Source organism: Triticum dicoccoides, chromosome 2B, assembly GCF_002162155.2.
Source record: "Triticum dicoccoides isolate Atlit2015 ecotype Zavitan chromosome 2B, WEW_v2.0, whole genome shotgun sequence".
Lineage (NCBI taxonomy): Eukaryota > Viridiplantae > Streptophyta > Magnoliopsida > Poales > Poaceae > Triticum > Triticum dicoccoides.
This window is the reverse complement of record NC_041383.1, coordinates 718,490,788-718,500,428: the sequence shown is the minus strand read 5'-3', so window position 1 is coordinate 718,500,428 and position 9,641 is coordinate 718,490,788.

The following is a 9,641-nucleotide window of genomic DNA, read 5'->3' as shown; positions in this document are numbered from 1 at the left end:
CGACTCCTTGCCGGAGTCGTCTCTCTTGCGTGCCTTCGGCATCTGTGCGTCGATTAAGTAATAGGAGTTGTTTCCCAGAGCCCGGCTGACGATGAAGGGGCCTTCCGAAGGTGCTGAGAGCTTGTGCTGGTCGGCTGTTCGCTGTATCAGCCGGAGCACAAGGTCTCCCTCTTGGAAGGATCTTTGCTTCACCCTTCGACTGTGGTAACGGCGCAGACCTTGCTGGTAGATGGCGGACCGGCTGAGGGCTAACAGCCGGCTTTCTTCCAGCAGGTCGACATCGTCTTCTCTTGCTTCTTTAGCCTTCGCTTCCGTGTACATGGTGACCCGAGGTGAGTCGAATTCGATGTCAGTTGGGATGACAGCCTTGGCACCATATACAAGGAAGAAAGGGGTGAAGCCGGTTGACTTGTTTGGGGTAGTGCGCAGACTCCAAAGGACGGCCGGCAGCTCGTCGAGCCAACAGCCGGCCGAACGCTCCAGCGGCACGACCAGTCGGGGCTTGATGCCGGAGAGGATGAGGCCGTTTGCTCGCTCGACTTGGCCGTTTGACTGCGGGTGGGCAACGGACGCTAAGTCCAGTCGGATGCCCTGTGTCGCGCAGAAACATGCCAGTGCTCCCTTGGAAAAATTTGTGTCGTTGTCGGTGATGATGCTGTGTGGCATGCCATACCGAGTTGTGATGTTTGCAATAAATGTTACGGCAGTCGGCCCATTCAGTTTCTTGATCGGCTTTGCTTCAATCCACTTGGTAAATTTGTCCAAGGCGACAAGCAGATGTGTCATGCCACCGCGCGCCGTCTTGAAAGGGCCAACCATGTCCAGTCCCCAGACAACAAAGGGCCAAGTGATGGGGATGGTCTTAAGTGCCGAAGCCGACAGGTGTTGCTTGGAGCCGAAGACTTGGCACCCTTTGCAGTGTTTCACTAGTTCCTTGGCGTCCTCCAAAGCAGTCGGTCAGAAGAATCCATGGCGGAATGCTTTGGCGACGAGCGCCCTGGAGGCGGCATGGTGGCCGCATTCACCTTGGTGGATGTCTTCGAGGATTGCAATGCCTTTCTCTAGCTCGACGCAGCGCTGGAAGACTCCGGTAGCATTGCGCCTGACTAGCTCTTGGTTCATTATTGTTTAAGCTCCGGTTCGGTGTTGGACTTGCCTTGCCGAGATCTTGTCAGTCGGTAGCTCTCCATTTACTAGGAAACGGAGGATGGGCTGGGCCCATGATGGAGCTGTGATTTCTTCGACTGCCAAAACGGCTACTGCAACCAGGGTGGGCGGGCTGGGTTGTGAGGAGTTGGAGTCGGCCTCCGCCTTTTGTGTTGCCATAGTCCCCGGGTCGGGTTCGACTATGGCAGTCCCCGAGCCGGCTGCCAAAGTCCCCGGGCCGCCTACTTGGTCCCCGAAGTCGGATCCGACTGCGTCGGGGTCAGGCGGCACGAAGATAGAACTGGATTTCGAGGACGGCTTGACAGATGGCTTGAGGAGGCGTTGGAGGGTGACGCCGGTTGGTATAGCTTGCCGGGTGGAGCCTATCATGCCAGGGTATCCGCTTGCTCATTGTCGGCCCGTGGCACGTGGAGGAACTCGCACCCCTCGAAATATTCGCTGAGCTGCTGGACGGGGAAACGGTAGCTTGCCATGTTTGCGTCCTTGGCATCCCAGTCACCAGGTGATTGCTAAACCACTAAGTCCGAGTCGCCATAACACAGGATCCGGTGGATGCCGAGTTCCTTGGCTAGCCGGAGCCCGTGTATGAGCGCCTCGTACTGGGCCACATTGTTGCAGGCGGCAAAGTGGATTTGCAGTGTGTATCTGAGCTTGTCGCCCTTGGGAGAGGTGAGGACGATGCCGGCTCCCAAGCCGGTGCGCATCTTGGATCCGTCAAAGTGCATCCGCCAATGAGTGGAGTCGGGGGCCGGTGGCAGGTACTGGGTCTCGGCCCAGTCGACGAGGAAGTCGGCCAATGCTTGGGACTTGATGGCGGTGCGGGGCTGATAGTAGACTGTGTAAGGAGCCAGCGCGATGGCCCATTTCGCCACTCAGCTGTATGCATCCCGGCTGCATATGATCTCGGCAAGCAGGGCAGTGCGTACGACCGTGATGGGATGTTCTTGAAAGTAGGGCTTGAGTTTCTTGGAGGCGGAGTACACACCATAGCACATTTTCTGATAGTGCGGGTAGTTCTGTTTTGAGGCGGACAGTACTTCGCTCAAACAATATACCGGCCTCTGGACTAGCTGAGCTCGGCCTTCTTCGGGACGCTGGACTACGATGATCATGCTGACCACCCGGCTGGTAGCGGCGATGTAGAGGAGCATGGGCTCCTTCTCAGCTGGGGCCGCCAAGACAGGTGGTGTGGACAACATCTTCTTCAGCTCGTCGAAAGCTTGGTCCGCCTGGTCATTCCACTCAAAGTGAGTGGACTTCTTCATGAGTCGATAGAGGGGGAGAGCCTTTTCTCTGAGCCGGCTCATGAAGCGGTTCAAAGACGCCATGCATCCGGTGAACTTCTGGACGTCTCGCAGCTTGGTCGGGACCTTCATTCTCTCTATAGCCTTGATCTTCACTGGGTTGCACTCGATGCCGCGTTCGGAGACCAGAAAGCCCAGAAGCTGGCCGGCTGGTACCCCGAACACGCATTTCTCCGGGTTGAGCTTGATCTGAAATCGGCGCAGATTCTCAAAAGTCTCCTTGAGGTCTTCCAGCAGGGTGCCGCGCTTCTCCATCTTCACCACAACATCGTCTACGTAGACGTGGGCATTTCTACCGAGTTTCTTGAGGAGGCATTTCTGCATGCAACACTGAAAGGTGGCACGGGCATTTCTCAGGCCGAATGTCATAGTCAGATAGCAGAAAGCTCTGAATGGGGTGATGAAGGAGGTCTTCAAGCGATCAGCCGGGTTCAACTTTATCTGGTGGTAGCCTGAATAAGCATCCAGGAAACTCAACAGCTCGCATCCAGCTGTGGAGTCTATCACTTGGTCAATCCTTGGCAGGGCGAATGGATCTTTAGGGCAGGCTTTGTTGAGGCTGGTGTAGTCGATGCACATGCGCCACTGCTTGTTCTTCTTCAACACGAGGACCGGGTTGGCAAGCCATTCTAGGAAGAATACTTCCATAATGAAGTCGGCTGCAAGAAGCCGGGCTATCTCTTCTCCGACTACTCTTCTCTTCTCTTCCGACAAGCGGCGCAAGGGCTGCCTGACCGGCTTTGCATCAGATCGGACGTGTAGCTTGTGCTCGGCAAAATCCGTCGGGACACCTGGCATGTCTTTGGGGGACCATGCAAAGACGTCCTGATTCTCATAGAGGAAATCGACGAGCTCGCCTTCCTATTTGCTATCAAGGCCTGTGCCTATGACAGCGTGCCTCTCCGGGTGCTCCGGGTCCAGAGGTATCTTCTTAGTCTCCTTGGCCGGCTGGAAAGAACCTTGAGCTTCACCTTCTTTGGGATCAGGGGACAAGACCGACTGCTTGCCAGCCAAGGTCACAATTCGATCCAGCATCTTCTTCTCTTCGGCGATCACGAGGGACTCGGCCAGCCGACTACTGGCTGCTGCACACTCAGAGGACTTCTTATAATCTCTGGCTATGGTGATAATGCCTTTGGAACTCGGCGTCTTCATCTTGAGGTAGGCATAGTGGGGCACAGCCATAAACTTGGCCAACGCTGGTCGGCCAAGCAATGTGTGGTACGAGCTCTCCAAATCCACTACCTCAAACCATATTGCCTCTCGGCGGAAATGATCCTTGTCCCCAAAGAGGACATCCATCTTGATCTTGCCGATTGGTGAGCAGGACAGGCCGGGTATGTTGCCGTGGAACACAGTTCGGCTTGGCATGAGTTGCTTGGGCTTGATGCTGAGCTTCTCCATTGTGTCTCGATACAATATGTTGATACTGCTCCCGCCATCTATCAGTACGCGAGAGAATCAGGCGGCACGCCTCTCTGTCGCCAGGGTGGCATCCAGAACTAGGGCATAGGAGCCAGGAGACGGCATCACCTCTGGGTGGTCGTCCCGGCTCCAGCTGATGGGCTTCTCTGACCAATGCATGAACTCAGGGTTACTGGAGGCAACCGCGTTGACTTCTTGATGTTGTCGACGCCGGCTGCGCCGATCTTCTGTCTGGCTGGTGAACACGATGTAGGCTGCTTGCTCGTCGGGGAACTCGTCTTGGATGGCTCCGACTGCAGGCCGAGGGGCCGGTTGCTGCGGGGCAGGAGGCGGCTGGCCTGCAGGCAGAGGCGGCAACAGCCCCTCGCCCTTAGAGATTCAGGTGAGCCAATGACACTTCCGGTTTGTATGGTTGGACAGCTTCGCGCCGCTGTGGAACTTGCAGGGGGCGTCGAGGGTTTGCTCGTAGGAGAAAGCCGGCTGCCAAGCCGGCCTACCGCCCTTCTGCTTCTTCGGAGCCGGCCGTCCTTCAGGCTGCTCTTCTTCGATCGTGGCCACCTGCCGACTAGTGGAAGGCGGCATAGGGGCCTTGCGCTTGTGGTCGTTTTCATATGGGCGCCGGCTTGATTCTCCAGCCGGCGTCTTGGGAGCCGGCGTCAGCACTTTTCCGGAGGCGTCTACCCGGAGCTCAGTCTTCATTGAGGAGTCGGCCGTGGCATACTTGTCTGCGATGATCAGTAGCTCATCAAGGGTTGCCGGCTCGTCACAGAGGAGTCGGTGCTTGAGGAGAGTGCCTTCATGGCACCCGGCGATGAAGTACTCTATGGCCTGGACCTCGTGCACTCCTTTGCAGGAGTTGCGGAGCTCGGCCCAACGCGTGAGGCCCTTGTATGCACAAGGACAGCTGTCGGGGCTTGGGAGCCCGCTTGTAGGTGCCGGTGAAGTTGCGTATGAAGGCTTCGGTGAAGTCTAGCCAGCTGTTGATGCTGTAAGGCTTGAGGCTGTTGAGCCAGGTGCGCGTCGTGCCTTGGAGCATCAGGGGGACATATTTCACGGCAACATTTCAATTGCCATTTGCTATGCGAACGACGGTGGAGTAGTCGATCAACCAGTCTTCAGGCTTCACGGAGCCGTTGTACTTGGGTGTGTCTCTTGGGAGCGAGAACCCTTTGGGAAAGGGCTCTTCGCGGATGCGGGGGCCGAAACAAGGCGGGCCGACATCATCTTCTTCTTCTAGGGCCAGGGATCGCGCTAGGTGGTCGATCCGATGGCGGGCATTATTCTTGCCGACTCCTTCGCAGCGACCAAATCGGCCGCTGAGAGTCGGATGCTCGACAGGCGGCGGGGTAGGATATCTTTCCCCATGAGGCGGAGGAGGAGGCGGGTTGCCTCGTCGTTCCACCCCTCGAGGGCGGCCTTCTACGCCACGCTCGATGGTAATGCGAGTCCGGCTGCGGCTAGCAGCCGGCTCCTTCTCTTGTCTTGTACGGGCGCCACCCGCAGTCGGCGTACGCGACGTTGTGCCGTGCTCTCGGCGAGGGGGGCTTCCAGCTCAGACGTCGGCTTCATGCCGGGTTGCGGCCGCATCGATCAGCTGCTGGATGCGTCTGGTCGTGTAGGGGAGCTCGTCGGCCCCCAGTACGTTTAGCTCATCAACGATCGACTGGGCGGCACGTAGATTCTCGAGGGGCGTGGCGTAGACTGGGCGGTCCACTCCCAGCATGCTGGCGATGGCCGCGTCGTGTTTCTTGACGACGCCGACTCGACTTGGCCCTTCTGGAGGCGGCGTGCCGGAGGCGGCGTGCCGAAGGCGGCGTGGTCGACTTCGTGCTGGTGGGCCTCCATGAGGCGTCTCATGGTGGCAATCTTCTGGCCCTCCGCAAGGAGGGCAAGGCAGCGTGTCTCCAGCGCCTCAGCGTCAGCATCCGCCGGGATGGGGGCGGACAGGTCATGCAAAGTGGCATGTAGGGCGTCGCGGGCGTTCTCGTCGGAGGCGGCGCCGTGGCTGATGACGAACACTTTGGTGACGGTGCTGCCGCCACTGTTGGCTCGAGGGAGAGGGTCGTCGAAGACGATCACATCGGAGGGGAAGGTGTTGAGAGACGCTGTGTCGGAATCGACAAGCATCGGAGTGGAGCCGACCGACTCCAACTCTGCGTTAGGCTCGCCGGAGACGTGGAGTTGGTCGAGGAGGCTGACAAGGTGGCTCTCGGGGCAGCCTGTGCCCGCGTCGGATGCGGGCTCGTCGGAGATGCGAGCCTCGCCAAGAAGACCGGCGAGGCAGCTCGCTGCGCAGGCGTCGTCGACGCTTTGCAGCGCGTCGGGGCAAGCACCATCGGGCGTGCCGGGTTGGCTACGCTCACTGGGGAGGAAGAGGGTTCCCGTCCAGAGCAGGTCTCCGGACGACAGTGCACCTGGCCCCACAATGGGCGCCAAATGTTGGGTGGTAGGTGCGACATATGCCAACGGATGGCTTATCATTGTGGGAGCCAGTAAGACATCGCCGGTGCCTGGAAACGGGATAAGGCGAAGACATGCACGCCGGCGAATCTTACCCAGCTTCGGGGCTCTCCGTGGAGATAACACCCCTACTGCTGCTCTGCAGGGTCTCCGCATGATCACTAGATGGATAAGTGGCTACAAGCTGGTCCTAGAGCTGTTTGGTGAGAGGAAGAAGAAGGGCACGGCTAGCTCCTCTCTTCCCTCTATGTGGTCCCTAAAACTATCTCAGTCCAACCCTTTGCATGGGTGCCCCGGGGGGTTATATAGGCCTACCCCCGGGGGTACAATGGTAATCCGGCCTAGGCGTGGGCCCAGACTGTCAGTGTCTACGTTCGCCGGCTTCTGGGGCTCGCCGACTGGTGGGTCTCGCCGGCTACCGGCCCCACCGCTTGGGGGGTCTTGTCGGGGGCTGGTTACTGTCGCCTCGCCTTTGATGACGAGGGCTTTGTCGAGGTAAGCATGGCTACAGTGCCGCCGCCTTACGGGCGCTCACTGTAGCCTTACCCCGTCCTGTCTGCTTAATGGGGCACGCGCCCCGGAGAGGGGAGCAAGCCGGCTGCAGGAAGCCGACCTAGCCTTAGGCCGGCTAGGGGAGGCCAGGCTACCTCCGGATGTCTCTCTGACCGAAGGGGCCCGCCGCCTCTGGGCCGTACCAGCGGCCCGTCGTGGATGGCGTCATGGTTCGCATGGCAACAGTGCCCCACCGGACAGGACATGTCCGCCCTGTACGGCGTACTGTAGCCATGCTTGTCCCGAGATTCAGGGGTGGCAGGGTCCACTGTAGCCACACCCCGTCTCGTTGCTGTTATGGGGGGGTTGACTATAGGGTACGGCCCATGGCCGCCTGCCATGGGCCGGCTTTCTTGGAGTCGGTCCACCATAGGCCGGCTTTCTTGGAGTCGGCCCTGTTGTGGCGTCCTCCGAAGATTGTTTATGGCAGGGCCGCCTTCCGCTAGCCGGCCTAAGCGATAGCCGGCCGGAAGAAGGCGGCCCCAAGTCTTGGGCGCCTCAAAGCTCCGTCGGCCCATTGTTTTTTCTGATGGCCAAAGGGAGCCGACTAGGCTACCCGTGGTCATTTACTCCGACACCTAGCAATTCAGCCTCCGTTCTAGTCCCAATCAGGCAGCACAATTTGTGCCGCACGTACATAACTACGCACTTAAAATACCATGGGCATAGACGGAGGCACAGCTAGACTGTGGTCCACACCGCGGCTCAACCGCTCTTGGATCTGCACACCCTCACTTTTTCTTCTCCTTTCAGGTCTCCTCTCCTTGAGGCTTCGTTTTTGATAACGTGATCATCAAAACCATCGCGAAAGAATACACCAAGAGAAGCCAGGGGCTTTGACGTACAAGGGAATTCCTAGGTGGTCTTTGTTAATGATCGTTATTCCTGTTTACATACCCGCACGCAGCCCGCTGTTGGTAAAACGGCATGTTAAATAGCCTTTGTTCGCTTCTCGCACGAGTGGTATTAATACACTTTGACGTATTATTCAAATTACAGTGGAAATTAACTTGATGTGTTTTGCTTTTGTGGCCCACAATACATCGGACAAGAGTAAGAAGATGTCAGCGACAAACAAGAAAAATGCTGCGAAGAAGAAGCATCACCATCGCATGGGTCAGGTGGCTACCTCAAAGCCCGACCATTGTGCGCCAAGGCTGAGAATGACCTGATTGATAAAAAGGTCGAACCAGAGAGATTGAACTAGCCAGACCATTGCTGGACTTGGTTCTTTGGGGCTGGCGAAACCTTGGACCCTGTATCAGGGAAGTGCATTTGGACGGACGAGCAACTGCGAATACCCGTCACAAGGCTTCAGGAATATATCGAGGCAGCGCAGCAAGGGAAGTTTGTTCCAGACAGAGAGAAGGACGAGCTCACAATGGCCCTCGAGAATCCTGAGCACCCTGGCGGACGCGAGGCACGCCAGGCTCCGTTCCGTGGAAGGCTGGGTTTACGGATGCAGGGGGTTACAAATGCCAGGAGAGGAGGAAGAAAGTGGAGCATAGCCAACTGCAGGCGATGCATGCAAGGGTACAAGAGATAGAGGAACGAGAAGCAAATCGCAACAAACGACCTGCCAAAGCTTCCCCTAAAGCTACCCCGCCATCTCAGCGGAGAAGCAGCGTGGCTTCCACCGAGCAGCTTCAGTTGGAGCATGTCTTCACGGCTCCTGCTAGCTACCCCGTGGATGCTATCAGGGAGTCTCAACACTGCCACCTTATGACGCAATGGATGAAATTGAAAGTCAAGGCAGCTGTTGGCTTTGTTTTACCTACTGAACCTAGTGCAACCTACCACTGCGGGTCGATTCCAGAAGGATATGCTAGGGTGATCGTGGATGAAATAACGGACGGATGTGAGGACCTCGAGCTTGACCACCATACGGGTGAAGGGGAGATTTGGCTGGGTTCTTCTCTGAAGACTCCATGCCTATGGCGGATGGAGCTCATCAACCTTCCGAACTGGACGCCTCCGCCTCCTCCTCCTCCTCCGGCAAGTCAAGGTACTCCGCCTCCTCCTCTGCCTCCTCCTACGGCGAGTGATCAGGGCACTCAGCCTCCTTCTTCGGTGCATGGCGGCACTCCCCCTCCTTCTCCGCCTGCCCCGGCGCGCCCGAGCAGCCAGCCTCCTCCTTCTCCACCTCGTCAACAAGGGCGGAAGAGACCCGCTGCCGCTCCGGCTGCTCCGGCGCGTCGTAGTCCTTCTCCTACGCCTCATAAGAAAGGAAAGACAGCCACAGCCGCTCCGTCTGCTCCGGCGTCTAGCAGTATAGCTGGAGGTGGGAGGCAATACAGATTCGGTCCTTCTCTGAAGACTCCAGAGAAGTTACCATACGAGAGGAGCCTAGAGGAAAACGCGAAGATCGTGCGAGCCGAAGTGAAGAACTTCTTTGAAGGGATGAAAGCAAAGAAACATCCACCTCCGGAGGAGAAGATAGATCCGGTGAAAGCGAAGCATACTCTGGCTGCCCTGAAGAAACCACCAAAGTCTCCGTAGAAAGGCAACTATGAGCACATTATTGGAAAGTCATTTATCGAAGCGGAGAGGTCAGGAAGTACTGTCAGTGATCAAAGGTTAGCAGAACGACGAGCTAGGAAAAAATTGCCCAGCTCGGCGAACAAGCGAACCAATCGTTCCCCCCGCTCCAGGTGTCTAGCGTCGTCGCTAATGATCCGGGGATGGTGCCTGGTTATAACGATCTTGGAGATTACCTGCCCGACGATATACATT